We start from the raw sequence: 14387 nt of genomic DNA, 5'->3' as shown, positions 1-14387 counted from the left end.
ATTCCATAACACTCTGAAACAAGCACTGAGGTACTGAAAAAGAATTCAGGAAACAGATTGTGAAGAATGGCCTCCATGTACTTTAGGTGACATAAAATTCCCAAAAGATTGGCTGTGTAAAGAATATTTTAGTATTGTTTTGCTAGTTCTTATCTAAAATACATCATCCATACTATTTTTCAGTAATAATGTAGTTCTAGAATAAAAATCAATTATTTAGTCTTAATTCTTCAATAACAATGAAAGAATATGGAGTTGTTTAGTGCATTGCAATTTTTAGGTCACAGGATTAAAAACATAAAATAAAACAAATGATTTAAGGAAAATGCTAGGGATCCTGAAAACTGCTGTGCTCCAGCTGCAGGGCTAGCAGTTTTCCATTGCACCAAAGATGTTCTTCTCCAGATAATGGAAAAAAAGTCTACAGAGATTACAATAGATAGCTAAAAATCTGTGGGTGCCTTCCATGTCTTTTTGTTACAAAGAGAGATTGTGTAGAGTGAAGGTAATCCAACTACATTTCATATATATATATATATATATATATATATATATACTCGTAAATTTACTGGAAGGAATTTTATAGAAGAATATCTGTGATTGAAATTTTATGTGCAAAGATCGAAAAAAGAGTAAGTAAGTAAGTTTTCCTGTGAAAACTTGTTAGTCATTTAGCATCGAAAAATTAATCTAAGCAGATGGAGCTGTAAATTCTAAATACATGCACAACTATCTACACAACACTGTCATCCTGGCTCTGTACTGTGCACAAATTGCAGTTTCATTTTTTCACAGTTGGGTTTATAATTAATTTTATGGTTAATGCTACTTTAAGACAACTCCAAATATTAGTATATCTTAGGGGGAAAAGGATGAAAAATGAGTAAGAAGTAATTTGTGACTGATCATGGTAAAACAGTGACAAAGTGCTAGTCTGCAACTTGACTTACTGGGCATAACATGTGACTGGCACAAACCACTATGCCTAAAGAACATCTCAAAATGCACTAGGGAATTTGCAGTTATGAGCTCTTCATTCCTTCATTCAGCATAAAACTCTGCCTAAAACATCTATTTTAAAATGTGGTAGGAGAAAATTGGTGTTAAATTTTTCTCTCAGGTTTTCAGCAGTTTTTGTTCAGGTAACATCTCTTACTTGCCTCTCCCTTATGATTATTGACAACAGGGATATTCTACCTTGTTTGTTGTAGAAGAGTTTATGATATAAAATATTTCTGCTTTTTTGCTACCTTGTACAGAACATATTTTTCAGCTATCCATTCTACCTTGTACTGAACATCTCAGCTATCCATTCTCTCCCTTGTTAGTTTTACATTGCTTTCTTCTCCTGGTTCAGTCAATACCTAACTCAGTTTGAACTAAAGACAGGTTCTCACTTTAAAAATATACTGAAATCTAGCATGACTGCAGTACTAGCAGTCAACAAGCACATGATTATGAAAACAATCACAGAAGTAAAGAAGCCTCACATTGAATAAATACATAATCTTTTATTGTCTTCTCTTTTATATCTACATTTGTGATAAGTTGATTTCTGTCAGCAGTTAGGCACCCACACAGCTGCTTGCTCACCCTCCTCTCCTGCAGGATGGGAAAAATTGGAAGGGAAGAAGTCTCATGGACTGAGACTGATCAATAGGTGAAGAAAAAGTTGAGTATGAAAGCAAAGAGATAATTTATTCACTATACCTGGCTAGCAGCCTTCTCACTTCTGGGGCAGAGTGGGAAAAAAACCCCAAAAAGCCCCTTGATGCTGTGCAAGTGTTGTTCAGCAGCAGCAAAAATATTGGTGTGTTATCAACACTATTGTAGTCATAAATCCAAACCACAGTACCATACAGGCTATGATGAAGGAAATTAACTCAATTCCAGCCAGATACTGTATAATATCTTTTATTTCTAAGATTTGCATTGTGATTTATTCTATAATCTTGTATTTAAGCTAGGCAAAGACACACCACAGTACCTTTCTTCTGCTTGGCAGTAGGATAAGTCTATTATTGAAAGATTGGTTCTAAGGTTGTAGTTTGAATCACAGAATATAGCAAGAATCTGGAAACGAGCTTTGAAATCATGAAGTTGAGAAAGACTTTTTCCATCCCACCTGTTTTCCCTTTGTACCTACCCCTAGAGTTACCCCATACAGTAAGCAATAACTTACTCTCATTACTGCTATTATCCTGAGAAATCTAAATCCAGTAATTGCTGTCATCTATGTGGTTGTTCTGTCAATTTCATCTGATGATGCTTGTAGCATCCTGTATAAAATATTTTAAAGATGCATTGAACCAAATGTATCAAAATTTAAAGGTATTAAGTTCTCTGTAAATGTAAACATTTGACTCTAAAGTGAGCTTTTATCAAGCATGTGCGAGTGTCAGCTTCTGTTTCAACTCCTTTCAGGTCCATTTTATGTCTACATTTTTCAAAAAGTTGGTTAGCAGATGCTGTACGTGTCCTAAGACTGCTTAGTTTGGAGCTGTTTGGGTATTCCCATCCTCCTGGAAGTTGAGAAATTTTCAGTGTGCTTTACATATTAGTTATATGCACCTATTTCCAAGTCTGACTTGATCAAGTTTCATGTCACTGTTACTGAAGCTGTACAAGAACCAATCCATCACAGACTACTTCAGTATTCTGCTTCATCATTCTATGCAGTTATCAAAAAATGAATCCTTATCCTTTAAAAAACCCTGTCTTTTTGTATGAGGTTTATAATCCTATGAGTTAATATTGCCTGTTATAAGAAAATTTATGGGACCAATAAACCTGGGATCCTATTTCATCCCTTGATTGACCTCTTTATCCGCTTATAGAAAGGGTATCCCCTTGTATATTGCTTCTGTCCTTTTTCCAGCCTGATTTCATCCCATTACCCTTTCAGCCACTTCTCTCTTCCCATCCTTCTTATCTCACAAGGCAGAATGTCCCTTCTAAAATTCTGAGCTGGACACAATCTAGCCTTGCTCTCTTTGGCACCTGTTCCTTGCCATAAGGCTCAGACACTATCTTTCCTTCGTGTCAGACAGGTTTTACTCAACTTCTTCTAGCCTGTCTGATAACCCACACCTATACTGCTAGGATGGGAGCCAGGGATTCCCTTTCCACTAGGGAATTCTTACAAAATAAAGCTAGTTGAGCCAAAACTAAGCAGAGAACACTTCTAAGCAACCTGAGAACTATCTAGTCAGTACAAACATTGCTGTCTTTCATTAGAAATGGAAATATGTTATTAACCAGGATACAATTTCATTTGTAAATGCACAAGAAATGGAGAGTGATTTAATCAATTATTTGTTTCAAAAGCTTGCTAAAGAAAGTAAGTTCAATTTGATGCACAGTGCATGAAAGCATGATCTTGTGAATTTCCCTAGTCAAGTATTAATTTACCTATCTTCTAGTTCTAAATATTTGGAGAAAAGTAGTGATAAGAAAAGATAGTTATCTATCTTCTAGTTCTAAATATGTGTAGAAAAGGTAATTATTGAATAAAAATTTGGCACAAATGAAATTTGAAAAATGAAATTTCTGCATTCTGTATCTAAAAGGTGCTATTAGGTTTACTTCAGACCAATGCAGGCCTTGAAGATTTGTTTGGAAGCACTGGGAAAAAACAACATGAATGAGATCTTCTGTCTAATATTTTTAGTGCTAAAAATATTATTTTAAATAATAAAATAAAAATTAAAAATAAGATTAAAAATAATAATAAAAATTAGTTCCAAACCCACTAAAACCACCAAAGGATTAACCTCAATAAAAGCAATACATTATCTTATATATAAGCATATTACAGTGTCCCCTGTTGTGTGGTGCAGTGCTCCCCTGGTGAAAGGGTAACAAAAATATCGAAATTTCCTATTGGAAGGAAAATAATCTTTGAAATTCCTCAAAGGAAAAACTGAAATCATCCTGCAGAGTTCTCTATGAAGTAGTTCCAGACTTCCTACAGAAGATAGGAGCTATAAAGAAGTGTAAGGGCAGCACTGCCCTTTTAGCTGGAGTTACTAGATCAGATATCAGATAAAAAGCCACTGCAGTTCCTCATAAATCCCTGATTTAAGAATTCAACGTTGAGAGATTACATTAGTCATAGAAATTGTAACACTGGCAAGTGTGTAAAATATTATTGGAAGTAGCCACTAATTTTCACATAAAACAATGTGGTAATTAAACATATTGCTGTTAGAAATACTATTCATTATTATTTAATATTGCAGAAATCGTAGAGATATTACAAAGACTGGTAGATTTAGGATCCCTTTTTGTGCTGGGACCCAGAACTGGATGCTGCACTGCAGGTGAGGCGTCCCCAGAGCAGAGCAGAATCCCCTCCCTGGCCCTGCTGCCCACACTGCTTTTGTTGCAGCCCAGGACACATTTGGCTCTCTGGGCTGTGAGTGCCCATGGCTGGGTCATGTCCAGCCTCTCATCCAGCAGCACCCCCAAGTCCTTCTCAGCAGGGCTGCTCTCCATCTGTACATCCCCAGCCTGAGTTGGAACCAGGGTTTGCCTGGACCCAGATGCAGCACCTTGTGCTTGGTCCTATTAAACTGCATGAGATCCCTCCCCGTGCACCCACTTCTCAAGCTTGTCCAGGTCCCTCTGGATGGCATCCTGTCCTTCAGGTGTGTCAACAGGACCACTCAGCTGGGTATCATCTTCAAATTTGCTAAGGGTACACTCAATCCCTCTATGTAATTGGTGAAAATATTAAATATTCCAATATGGATCAGTCCCTGAGTAATACCAGTTGTCACTGAAAGGTTTATTTTATTTTATTTTAGTGTAAATTAAGGCTTCTTGTAACCTAGTTAACTTTTATTCACATTATTATTTTTTTATTATTGTTTGTGTCTTTCTCTTGGTATAGAATATTCATTCCTCTCATTTTTATTTCAGTAATTTTCCTTAGAAATTTCATTTGCATGAAAAGAAATAAAAAGCTACTTTTGATCCAATATCTTGTACTAAATTATCTGTCATGGGTTCTCTTTGTTTCCTCGTTTGCATGGAATTTTTCCCCCCCAAGATTTCTTCGTTATGCCTGAAGCATGTCCTTGTTTCCAATGTCTGCTATGTAACTCTTAAATCCCTCAACACAGTAGGGCAGGCCTGGGAATCTGATGCTGTGTTTACTGCATGAACAACAACTTAATTAAGTCGTGCTTTAGAAATATCATCAGTGCTTTGTTCCTACCATTGCACTTGGGCTTGTATCACATTGTTCTGATAAATGTATTGGGAGAATTGCTTTGTGGTTCGTCTTGTTTCTGGAACATTACTGGCTAAGGACCCTGGAACAAATTGTTTCTATTGCACAACTGAGGATGATGCTCTCAGTTCCAAAAATGAATACAAAAGATTCAGGATGGGGACCAAAAATTTTCAAGGCAGTATATAATTTGAATCAGAATTAGACCTGCATCACTTTCACTGATATCTCATATGAATGACACAGGAGATTATATTTATTTTTTTTTTCTTGCTTTAAGAATACAGAGAAAACCCAGCATAAAATTGTTTCTTCCATTCCTCTTTACATGCATAACTAGGGAAGACAGCAAAACAGAAAAAAAAATATACTTTGTTATGCATTCTATGAGACCTGGACGAGCATTTGCTGTTCAAGTCAATTGTCTTGCACTCTGTGGTATATTCACTTGCCAGTTGGGCTCAATTCGCCATCAATTTTCAACAAGTGTAATAGTTTTTACCTTTGTGAAATACGTCCAAAGTGAATGCAAACGAACATAAAAAAGACATTTTCACAATTACTGTCCTCAAAAATGTGAACAGACCACAGTGCTAGGAGGGTCAAAGTGTCAGAGGCTTAGAAAAGGAAGGCAAAAACATCTGTTCAGAGATTACTTACGTTTCATAAAAAGTTATAATTCACAGGCAAAGACATTAAATGTATTTCACTGAACTTGAGGGGAATTTTTAACAGGCAAACCTTGGTACTTTTATGTGCATCCATCTTTGTGTGTGTGCACATTGAATTAAGCACCCTATAACATATATAGTATGAATGTTGCCCTCTTAGACCTATAATTAGGTCACTGCTGTAATTTTATTAAATCCTATGGAATCAGTTTGTAAATGTAAATTAGTCAATAATTAATACAGTCAGATGGAAGGGTCCTCTTCCTTATGTAACCATGCTTTCATCAGTAAATTATACTTTCTTTACTCATTTTTCTCCCCAATTTCTTTTTGCCAGTGTTTCAACCTCGACAGCAGAGACAGAGAAATGTTTTCTCAAGAATGCTTGAGAACTTACATTCAGTACAAATACCTGAGGAACAAGATCTGCAATCAGCTTCAATGTAAAGCTGTCGAGAAAGGCCCCAAACCTTTCTTACGTTGTGAGAAACTGTTAAGATCACTATAAAAAGTACTACTTAGTTAGGACACTAACTATAAGAAGATAGTTTTCTCCTCTCTATTGATCCTACATTTCTTCTTTAGTTGATGTTCTACATTTTGTAAAAATTCTATTATTTCTCTGTTGACTGTGCAAAAGGAGAGATGAGATTACTGTACACAGAAAATTTAGCTGGTGAAAATCTGGTGAGTGAGGACAGGAACAACCTTAAAGCTTCCAGTTCTTAGTACCTAACGATAGCTGTTCTTTTCAAAACTTGGAATTTTTAATAATTAGAGTTTTCTAGGTGTGGTAGCTCCCTAGGATCCATTAAAAAAAAAACTGTAAAACACTTGGATAATCATGTCCAATGTCTCAATAGGTAAATGTACAATATTTCTATTACTACAGACTAATTTAAACTCTGCCTCCTATAGTATTTTTTTTTACCAGATAAAGAATTAATAATTGAAATCTTGGGGATTTTATTGTCCTAAAGATCACCATGTCAGACAGGCGTTGCAATACATTATACATTATGAACATATTGCATCTATTCTTTGATAGTAGACTTTATTCCTTAAGGTGTAACATTTATATTTAAGGTTGACTATCTCTAGACTATCTTTCAAACTGACTCTAAAGAGGATTGTGTTTGGGGAACTTGGGGCCCATACAAATTATATTTCCTTTATGATTTTGGCAAGTTTCCCCAAAAGGCTTAAGTATTCCACAGGCTGTCACCATAATAACACCACAGATATATAAGCAGAACCCATGTGTACAGAATGGTATGTCAAAAAGGAATTTTTTACATTAACAAATATGGAAAATTTCCCTTTGTAATATTAGTTTAACCAACAAGATATCTGGTTTTAATTTCTCAGACATTTCGCTCCAAAATGCCCATACTAGCAAAATTATAAAGTGTAGTCCAGGTCTGAATTTGCTATACAGATTATGATACAGGCATTTTTAACTGGCAACATTATATAAAATATGAAAGTATTTAAGCCATGCAATGGTAAATGATGTTATTTTTACCTTTTTCTCAAAAGATTTTTTGTGTAGAAACATCCATAATATGCTTAAGAACAGCTTAATTCTTTCATGGTTTGGATTTATTTCATGTAACTTACCGTGTGTACATTGTAGAAGTCTCTGTGAAAGCTGGTATATCTGCCATCCTCTTGTACTTAATGAAGGAAAATAACCATGTAAATGCTGCATTATGTCTTATTTGGTTGAGACCTATAAGTCAGGTAGGCAATATTAGAGTACCTATTTCTCTATATTGACTATGATGGGAGACAAACTCCACAGAACAATTTATAATGGTGTAAAAATATTTGTATTTTTTTTATCCTATGAAGTACCTTTTAACAAACATTACCTACATCTATCCTCTATTTACACTGTCAGCTCTGTAGAGAATTGGCAATTGTCTCAATACATGCTATGTAAAGTTTTGAGTTGCAGAAAATATTTTTAGGCACACAGGCAATAATAATATAGTTATAAGTAGCACTAATAATAATATAAATAGCTATGGAAAAGTATTCTCTTCCATAATATATACTAGAATGAAGGGTCTAGGACAAAAAAAGCCTACACATATTAAGATAAGTTGTCTGAAGTTCTCATTGATAGGAGTGCATAAGGTTGTTAGATGGATTTACAGAAATGGATAAATGACCCACTAGAGTTTAAAAAAAAGAAAAAAGGTGGAGCAATCCTATTGTTCACGGGGCTGAAATAGACTTGTTGGGATGTTGTGTCAAAAAATTGCATTTTTGTAACCTAAAATTGGTATTTCCTTAAGAGACTGAATTTTATGTCAACAAGCCTATAGGGCATTTCTGTGAATTAACAGACTCTTAAAAAAATGTAGTTTTGAAAACTGTGTCATTGTTTTGTCTTTCAGATTGATCCTCATTTCAGCTTTATATTTGGCCAAGAGCATGAAAATAATTCTTTCAAACTGGAGAATTGCATCCTTTTAAGCAATGTTAGGTAACTGTTTTCTGGAGTTTCTTATGACCTAAGTGGTCATGTTAAAGGCTTATCCTCTTTTGAAGCACAAAAGAAAAATTTTCTTAGTTTTTTTTTCATACTACACAAATAATATACACCCATCTTCATCATTGTTACTTATATTATTTTCACAGGTACTATAATAGCAATAGATTAAATATTGCAGTATCAGCACTTGAAAAGCTATGCTTCAAAAAAACAAATATTAACAGTAATTTTGCAAAGGTAATGCTTTTTATTTATATTTCCAATTTGAAGGATGATTCTAAATATTTTACTCATTGTCATTAAGATTTGTGAGGAAACATAGCCCCCTATCAAGTGTGGTATTAACCTTTTGAGAGTAATTTCTCTGTACACTTCCTGATTTGTGGACCCTGAAAGATTTTAATTTCTTGCACATAGTGTAGTGCTACTAGTACCTTAGAGTACTTTGAAGCAATAGTTGTTACAACACACCGTAGCAATTGCTAAAATGATGTGATTCTCTTTTTTTTTGCCAATTTTTTTCTTTTAAGCTGTCTGGACAGATCTTGTGGATGTATTCAAATGTACACCAGGGAATGTTTGCAAAGCTTTTATGGTGTGCTTTAAGCAGCTACACAATTTTTGGTTTTGAGAAAGAGCTTTGCCCTGAAGGATAAATCCTTTAGAGCTAAGAAAAAAGGGAACACAAGGACTCAGGAGAGAGAAAAAAAAGTTTCACAAATATAGAGAATGATTAGTACAAAGGAAGGAGGAGGAGACATCTGTTGATTAAATGATTTTTAGAGATAATTAAGTGCATTCATCCAGAAATAACAAACATTACACATCATTTGTAGGCACACATGACTTTCTTGAAAACAAGAGAGAATTAAACGGAACCTAAAAAATAATCAGCAGCATGGGGGCAGACAAAACTCTGTCACTGACATGACCTTCCAGATTTTACACAACCTTTAATGAAATAGCAGTAGCAACCAGGTGCTGCATGATAGAATAATAGGGTATAAACATAGATATAGGAAGATGAAATTAAACAATCCTTTTCAAAAGTATTGATCAGCTTTTCATTTCATAAGTCATCTATCAATATTCACCAAGAATACTACAGTTCCATTTATTTCATGTGATTCTCACCTCAAGAATCTCACATCTGTTTTTCTAAATATTAGGTATATTTATAAATAATTTATCCTGATGAGAAGCTTGCAATACTTTTTCAAATATGACAGATATATGAAGAAGAATTCAAGACAAAATACTCTGTAATTCAGAGGAGTGATGCTCTATGAACTACAGAGTTAGGGCTACTAAATACCTTAAAGGGCAAAGAATAAACAGAAAGACATATTAATGTGACATTTATGCCACCTTAATAATGTCTATTTGGAGTATTTGTGATTAGTGCTGCATTTGATACTTTTTTTTATGCTGTGACAACACTTAAATTGACAAAATAATTCTTTCTTCAAGAGAAGATTCTTCTGGTCAGAGTGGTTTCTGGCAGTTCATGTTTCAGAATTATCACTTGAAACCTACTTCCCAGGGCCCCGAAATGTTTGAAACAGTTACTGTTGCAACCAAGTTTCACCAAGTAGAAAAAACGCACCAGAAATTTTCATCTTTGCTTTTAATTCCTGTCCTTCTGTATACTTATCTATGCTTCTCTAAGTCTTTGACTATGGGCTTCATCTTCTGCTCCTGTTGGCACAGAGAACACCAATAAAGAACTGGAAATGTGTACACACACAAAAACAACAAAGCCATTTATATATTTATACGCAGCTAAGATTAAATTTCTATACCTTATACATTTTCTAAAGGTAAAGCTAGTTTGGGATTGGGTTCTATGAAGTAAGACTTTGCTTTGTTTTAAGTATAATATATGTGTCTGACCAAGATACGCTCTTGGGGGATGAGTTTGACGCTAGACAAGTAGTTACTGACTTTTTCCCAACTGGTTCTTTATGAGAAAAGTGTGATGGGTTGACCTTGGCTGGCTGCCAGGTGCCCAACAAGCAGCTCTATCACTCCTACTCCATCAACAGGACAAAGACAAAATGAGCTAAAAAATTGCTGAGATAATGACAAGGAGATCTCTGCTCCAGCACCTGGTGCACTTCCTCGCCCTCTGTCTTCAGTGATCTTGTTCTCACATATTCTCACTCCCCTCTCCCATCTGCTGGTACACAGTGCTTTTCACCATTTCTAAAATATGTTATGGCAGAGGTTCTGTAACATCAGATTTGGCCAGTAGCAGGTCCATCTTGAAACCAGCTGGATCTGTCTCTGGAACACCGGAGTAGCTTCTGGTGTCTTCTCCCCAGAAACCACCCTTGTATCCCATCCACCCACTATGAAAACCTTGCCAGAAAAAAAAAAAAATTACAGAAAGTTAAAAAAGCCACAGATTGCAATGAGCAGATGAACTTATGAGATAGGTCACTCCTGATATTAGGCAAAACTAAGGCTTGCAGAATTAGCAGCAACCCATGCACTGCAACCTTGCTAAACCACTATTTAGCAAGGCTGAAGGAATTGTCATATCATAAGCAGTAAGCAACAGAGAAACTTTTCTCACACAGTTAGATTGGCAGAATCATATCAGGGTTTTATTTATTTGTTTAGCTTGAACTTCTCCAAAGTTCCTGAAAAAAAGGAAGTAATGTAGTACTGAAAAGGAAGCTGTCAATATTGCTATAAAAAGATGCAGAACATCCAAGAAGATTTTCCTGTGCATATCATGTGCATACAAAAGACTTGAGGAGTAAGAGCCATGGTAGGAAAGTGTTGGAACTCAACACATTACCAAGTGCTCCAATAGGTTCCAGGCTTGCAGCCCCTGAGCTTCATGAGAAGATATAAAATAGGCTAGATGCTAAACAATATGAATGAATACTTTGACTAAACCAGTTTTTAAATAGACCAAAGGATTTTGCTAATTTCTCAGCCATAAGAAAAATGACTGGTCCTATTCCCAAAACCTAAACACTTCTGTGTATATATATGGCTATTTTACATGGTGTGTAGATACATCGTGTGGTACACTATTCTACATAGTGTATAGTTTACATAGTGTGATAGCTTTTGTATTCCCTTTAAACATGTACTGTGTACTGGTTTTCTTCCTTACCTATTGAAGACAATCAACCAATATCATACCTAAACCAGAATGTTACCATAATCTTTACTGGTTAAAAAGGACCAGAATGAGATTACAAAGAGATTAACAGAATTAAGAAAAGGATGTAAAATAGGATAAAACCTTTATTTTCTCTGATTTCAGGAATGAATAATTTATTTTCAAACAACAGGCCTTTGTATAAGCTCAGTAAAAAGATGGAAGACAACTAAGAGGCTTTTATTGTATATTTTCATAATCTTTCTCTACTACACTTGTTGTCCTGCAGTTTTTACTCAATTCATTTGTGAGGTAATTTAAGAACAGACAAAAGAAATCATCTTCCCTGTTTCATAGAGACAAATTTATTTTCTTTCTGATTGAATATGACCAAATTAAATGTGATATGAAATGTGTCTGATTTTGTGATTATCAAGTTTTGATACATGTCAATGTATGTGTCATGTATTAATGCATTTTCAGCTCAGGCAATGATTAAAAATTTATTAAATTAATATGTGTGCATGTGTATTTACCTCAGTTCCTTCAGTTAATGAAATACTACTGCAGGTCCTTCTAATTTAGGTGCACTCTTGTAGCAAAAATTTAGATACCTGAAAGAATAGGAGTAATTAAATTCCCTACAGAAGTAGTGAAAATTATATTCTAATTTCTGAATAAGAACTGATAAGAAATGATAGGCATAAACATCCTGTTCACCTGCCTGAATCAGTTTTTCTCATCACCTTCAGAGGATAAGACTTAATCAAAAGGGATTTTTCTTTCTAATAGAAAAAACCCCAAACCCCCAAATGGATTAAAACAGAAGCTGAAAATAGCACCTGAACCCACCAATTTTTTATTGTAATCTCTCTACAAATAGTTCCATCCCTCTGTGTGAGCCCTAACTGTTGGATAAGGTCAGCTTGCATTCCTCCTAACTCCATTACAAGCCCATCCACAACAGGCCAGTGACCTGTCTTCAAAAAATAGAAGATCTACTGAGGATACCCCTCAGACTGCTCGTCACTGAAGTGTTCCAGGAGATGAAAGTTCAAAGTCATTCTATCTATTGACAGGGTCAAAAAAACAAACTTACAAATTCCTACTTCATTCTTAAGCTACATCACTCCTATAAAATGAAACATGTTTACACAAATTTGACAGGGTCAAATACATGTAGGTTTTGGGGTTTCTTGGTGGTCTTGGATCATGCATCTGAATTATAGTTGAGTCCCAATGTGAAGAGAAGTACCTTTTCCCCCAAAACAGGCACTTGTAAGCAGGCTTGACAAATTAAACTGTCATTGGCCAGTGAACATCCTGGCTAAGAAGAAGAGTAAGTAATGAATGTCAGGGTAAAGCAGTCCAAGAATGTAGGTAAACTCAAATGCTGTGTGACACCAAATTGTGACTGAATTCTAATTATGGGATATTTTTCCAGATTGAACTCCATGACATCAAAAATCTTGTCCTCTTCTTTGTAATTGCAAGACAATTTAAACACTCCATATTTCTTACTTGATTCAGCCTTAACATATACTTGGGTTTGGCTTCATTCTGCCTCCATATCTAGTATCTGTGTCATGAATTTAAGAGATTATGAGGGCTTTGGTTTTAAATACTCTTTTTTTTGGTGCCTTTCACATCTGCACAGAGTTGTCCCATGTATTTATGCTTTTTCCTATTTGACTTATGTAATCCCACTAATATAGCATTTTCCCAATTCAATTACGGTCTAATACATGAGATTGAAGACTCAGAAATTTCTGATTTTCATATCAACTTTGAGTTATAATTTTATCATATTTTTTTCCTCCTACTTGTACAATTTTCCTGTGATCCTTTATGTTTCTCTCTGGTATGTTCCTCTTTGAGTGATAGCCAGGGGATTATCATGCAGCTTTTCTGCTCTCTCTTCACAAATCTGTAAATGCTCACATTCTTTTAATCTCTGCTTATCTTAAATCAAATCAGCTGAATTCCCTGGCTACTTCCTTTTCAAGTCAGTGTACTCCTGGTTAAGAAGTAGCCAAATATGAATGCAGACTTGAATCTTATCACTATATATTTAAAGTCGATTTCTGAGATAGGTTCTGAATCAATGAACAAAGACTTCACAATGAGACATCAGTCAAGATGACATATTGAGAAGTTTTCTATAGCTACTGAAAAAAGTTTACATTTGCCTACAAAATGAGAAGAATCCATCTTACACTTAAAAACAGCGACTCATGAATAGAAGCAGATAAATCAGACTTGATGTCTTCTAAAGCCTGCAACCTACAGAATTTGAGGGAGTATTTTATAGATAAACTTCAAGTAGTTTCAAAAAGATCTAAGCCATACATCACACAGAAATCAAAAAAAGAACAAAAGAGAAAAACACTAGAAATTATTGAGTATTGCTATAGAATGATTTTGAAGATGTGTCTCAGCCTCATCAGTTTATGAAATGGACCTAATTGGATAGCTCTCTTTTGTCACCACTGCATATTTTCAAAAGATATGAGTAGGTGGGAAGCTACTTCCCGGCTTTTAATTCCATAAGAGGACACCTCACAACTTGAGAAATTCTAATCAATTCAGAAAACAAAAAAAAATAGTTAAAATTTGTTTAATTCCTAAGTGAAAATATTTATAGGTATAAACAAATTCTTCCAGAGTAGATGTGAAGCTTATGTATAGCTACTACTGTCTGGTTTTCTGTGCCTTGATAATAGACATATTTGAGAAGTGCTGAAATCAGGGATTTTTTTACATCTCTTTTTCATACCTACACACAAAGAATCCTGTTTGCGAATCAATACTTTTTTCTTTTTCTAATATCAGGCTAAATATAGAAGCTTAGTAACTGTT

This window comes from Fringilla coelebs (assembly GCF_963513975.1).
Source record: "Fringilla coelebs genome assembly, chromosome: 2".
In the NCBI taxonomy this organism is placed as follows: domain Eukaryota; kingdom Metazoa; phylum Chordata; class Aves; order Passeriformes; family Fringillidae; genus Fringilla; species Fringilla coelebs.
Note: the sequence above shows the minus strand (reverse complement) of the source record.